This window comes from Fukomys damarensis, unplaced genomic scaffold, assembly GCF_012274545.1.
Source record: "Fukomys damarensis isolate Sample0158 unplaced genomic scaffold, DMR_v1.0_HiC HiC_scaffold_27, whole genome shotgun sequence".
In the NCBI taxonomy this organism is placed as follows: Eukaryota; Metazoa; Chordata; class Mammalia; order Rodentia; family Bathyergidae; genus Fukomys; species Fukomys damarensis.
Genome location: NW_022900939.1, coordinates 13,001,993 through 13,006,718, shown reverse-complemented (window position 1 = coordinate 13,006,718; position 4,726 = coordinate 13,001,993). Strand labels below are relative to the sequence as shown.

The 4,726-nt window shown below is 35.2% G+C and overlaps 1 long non-coding RNA gene across 1 annotated transcript; it reads right to left on the bottom strand.

The window, feature by feature from the left end:
* Window positions 1–929: 929 nt before the first annotated feature.
* Window positions 930–2,620, bottom strand: LOC104854164. Its single transcript, XR_778003.1, has 3 exons — window positions 2,527–2,620; window positions 1,972–2,039; window positions 930–1,142 (listed from the first exon to the last, which is right to left on the bottom strand). It is a non-coding gene; the product is annotated as an uncharacterized LOC104854164 (long non-coding RNA).
* Window positions 2,621–4,726: the final 2,106 nt, after the last annotated feature.

Below are 4,726 nucleotides of genomic sequence, written 5' to 3'. Positions count from 1 at the left end.
AAAGAAACTTAATTATGCACATGTCCTGTTAAGACTTAATCAAAAGAAGGAAAATCAGACAGCAAATGAAGATAATTTAACAATCTAGATTGTTTCATTTCCCCATGGAGTTCTTTATACTTCATATTATTTGGGAATATTAAGTAGGCTACCTTCCAGGACAATGAGAACTCGATCTTTGAGTCATTTGATCTTGTTTACAATCTGCAGGCTTATGTTGTACACCTCTCTCATTGCATGGGGATTTACAAGCACAAGGTAAGATCAGTCAAAGCTAAGCATGTCAGTTCAGAGACCATTGATGATGCTGGACCCTTTCTTTGTTACAAAGGAATAAAATACATTTTGAACAGAAGAATGTTGAGAGGTAGGAAATATTTCTTGTTATACATTTCTGTTGAGGAAGATTATGTAAATATTTTAATACTGTGTAGATTTTACACAGCATATGCATGGAAAACATGCAAATTTATCTTATTGGAAGTTGTATAAAATTTTGTTAGTCTGATGTAAATATAGTGCTGATAAAAGATTCCTTGCATGGGTACTTAAAGAGCATATTTTTTATAAAATTATATGTTCAAAGGGACAATTTAATAAGTATTCCTCTACATATCACTATAACATATTGGTGATCATGTATGTTGCTTGTCAAGTCTTTTTTTTTATTACGTTACATTTCTAATTTGGAAGAATTTTTGTACATAAACTATGGATAGTTATATTTTTTAAAATCCTAATTCTTTCTTCATTATGCTATATTGAATACTAGACAATTCAATTGTTTTCATATGTATTACTCCTTCAAAAATATTTGAGAAATTTGTACTCAGTAGTTTTAAAATAAGAGTATTGAGGAGAATTCTTTAGCTACAGAAGAGTCAATGATCACAAAGATCAGAGATGCTCTGATTCTCTGGTTGTGGCTACTTCTTGGCCCCTTGCACAGAATCTCTAGCCCCACATTGACTCTGTTATTTCAGGGCCACCTTGGTCCCAATGTTGCTGAGTTCATTGGAAACTTCTCAGGAGCATTTGATCCATTCTTTTCGTAGTTGTCAAGACTTCAGCCATCTGCACTTCTATTCTGTTTCTTGTGTTGCTTTCACCATGTTCTTTGCTGTGTGTTCTCCTTATTAGACCTGAAAATGATGAAATGTAATAATAAAAAAGAATTAAAAGTATACATTATAAACAATGCAATGGATATAAAAGTGCATGTGACATGGCCCGTGACTTAAAGCCTATTTTATTGTAAACTAGAAAATGAGATGAGTAATAATAACCATATAACAAGGAGAAATATTGAATGAGCACTGTGAACTTCTATTTGTCCCTGTACTTTTAGATTGCTTCACACTATGCTGCACATAGTAGCCAGAGATACCTTAAAACACAGTAAAGATAATGTCTTTCCTAGTGGAACTCCAACTATAGCTGTTTTCTCTTGGTTGAGGTCTGTATTGGTCAGGGTTCTCTAGAGAGAATCAAAATAAAAATATATATGTATCTGTTTGTCTCCGTGCTGCAGAGCCATAGGGTGGCTTAGTTCAAGAAGCTGCAAGCTCCACAACAAAAGGGGTCAAGAATGCAGTGCCAGTCTGGGAAAGAAGACCCAAGGTCTCCCTGGAGAATTGCTGGTGTGAGTCATATTGAAAGGATGAAAAAGCTGGAATGTGATGTTCACAGGCAATGGTAGGCAGTAGAAAAGACACAACTGCTCAAGTAGGACGGAGCTTTGTAAACACCAAGTAACTTCGTTTTTCCTCTAAGTCTACCTAGGCTTCAACCCTAGTGTGTGATGCAGTCCAGAACAAGGCAGGTCTCCCCCTCCGCTTTTGGCCTGCATGGTAGTAATCTCTAGACACTTCCACCAACTCACCCAAAATTCTGTTTCACTAATACACCAGGCATCCCATAATCCAGTGCAGCTGACTATCATAATTAACTGTCCCAGGGTCTCTGCATTACCTTTGGAAGGGGATTGTGTGGAGGAGAATCACGCTTCCTCACGCTGAAGGAGCTCTTTCTTCTTCATTCTGAATGTGTGGAGTCAATTTAAGATGGACATGAAGTGGATAGTGCATACCGAAAGATAGGAGAAGATAAGCCTTATGTAAGGATTAGTTAGTTCCACCAATTTGAAAAATATTGGTAGTTTAGGTATAGCAGAATGGGTATTGGCATCTGAATTTCATTTGTCTTTTGGTTCTAATAATTGAAGTTACTTTTCCCAGCCAAAATTGCTTTCTAAAGGACAGGATGTATAAGCACCAAGACTTAATTAACCACTCATTAAGTCTATAGGATACAGACTTAGGTATTTACCCATTTGATGTATACTAGAGTCTCAATATTACATGGAAATTACAACATATAATGATAAATGATGATGGTATATATGTATTATTATAAAATCATCTACTTAACATGTACTTGGTTACAGTTACATATAAAGTATGCTATGGTTAATTTTTAGTAAACTATTGTATGGTAAACAATAGAAGTGAATGCCATAAAACTCACCGAGTACTTGCTTTGAATTTGGGATTTATTTTTCTAACATTATAGTCACTCGTCATTTTTCATAAATAAATCTTTCATGGCTTAGAGCCTGTCAGTGATATTAAAATCTTTAAAGACAAAAAGGAAAACATAAAATCACTTTGCTGAAAATCACTGCTTGCTTATAATAAAGTAATTTAAGCAGTCAAAAGATGACAGTGACAATAAACAGAACTTTGATAATGGTGATGTTGATAATGCAAATGTAGTAAATATTTATAATGTTCCTTGTGCTCATTGTGTGATATGGATGTCATTATAATCCCCATTTTACTGTTGAAGAAAGAGAGGAACAAAAGAGATAAATAAATCGACCAAAGTAGCTAATAACTGAGAGAGCTAGCATTTTTAACCAATTCATATTTTCTTTGAAATCTAGAAATTCTGAGGGATAATTTCTCTGGATTACCAGGCATATAATTATCAAGTTACATGAAATAAATGATAAATAAGACATATATGGTAGAAACACTTTCCCATTATTGTGTTATATCCTCAATACTTAACTAGCATATGACTAATTCGATACAACGCAGTTGTTACAAGGTGAAAAGGGAAGGCAAAGAAATTACGGGTGACCTACATCATTTCTGCTTCCAGTTGCCATGAATTTTTGAGCTTTCAGGAAAAGAATTCAGGAAAAGTGTCTGACTATGAATGAATCACACTTTGGGAACTCATCCTGGAAGACGGTCTCAATCAATAATAGGGACAGAGGGTCTGATTTAGTTTGACATATTGCTGGCATGTTGCGAATCTCCACACCTGTCAAGATTTTGAAAAACATAAAAGTAGTTTTCAAATATTCAAACCTGGGCACAGGGAGATTCTGAGACTCACAATTCAAAAGGAAATAAATTGTGTCAAGTGTTTACTACTCAAATTCTACCTGAAAATTGGCACATCAGGTTTGCAGGAGAGGGTGGGTGCTTTATGTCCGTTTCTGGTAATAGCAAGGAGAGAGAACTGCAGATAGGCAGCTCTGAATGGTACAGAATGGGACAGGGGCACCACTGTGTAGATGGGCCAAGAAATGCCAAAAAGATAATCTTCTTTGTATGAATTTGTCCACTTTCACATATCTCACTACATCTGCTTTCAACTCTAAAGTTACAGGAGATACTTTTTTTCAAAGAGCCAAAAACATAGAGAGTGATTCCCAACGAATTTACCCACACAAACTCCTCTCACATATTTTTATTTTTAAGGAGTACTATTGCATTTTCACTTCACAAATGATCAAGAACCCCAAAGGTACGTAGACTAAGACGTAAAGTACGCACAAACTGCTATTTCTTTATTACATTTTGCAGTAATCATTTCTTGCCAGTTGGGGTTTATCCTGATAATTTTATTTCTGTGTTTTGCATACCTATTCAAGTGCATACATACTTGTAGGAAATGGTAGTTTGGGAAATACTGTCTGGTTTTTCTTGTTGGTTGGGTTTTATGGTACCATGGGTTGAACCCTAGCCTCCTACCTGCTGGACAAGTGCTCTAACCTTGACCAACTCCACAGTCCTTATTATTTTATTTTGTGACAGGGTCTAACTACATTTCCCAGGCTAGCCTTGAATTTACAGTTGATCTTCCTACATTATCCTCCAAAATTGCTGAGAATAAAGACTCACATGCCACCATACCTGCCCTATTTTTTTTCTCCTTTCCTTTTAAATTGAGCAATGTCTCTTAGGTATCTTTTCATGTTATTCTTCCAACAGTAGAATGGAGGTTAAAAAAGAACTGTGAATACTATTGCTTTAACCAATTATATGTGAATGGACAAAATGGACATTAGTTTGTTTCTTATAGTGTTGTCAGTGTTTTTGCTTCTAGGCACAGTGCTGTGGAAATTCACTTTGATTCATGGTTGGATAATTAGCTCCAGACTTATATTCGCATAGAAATAAACATTAATAAAACTGGACCCAATATATGAGATGATCACAATATCAGAGATGAAAAAATGCTGTGACATATTGGAGTTCAACACATGACAGTACGTGCTTTCTGACATAAAATAGACACTGTGAACTGCTGCAGTTAAAGATCTGCAGTGTAAGTGGACAGAAAATCTTAGCAAAGAGTAGAAAGTATAAAAATTAACTATATAGACTTTTAATAATCATTCGTGGTATTTTTCTATTTTATGTTCTTTTCT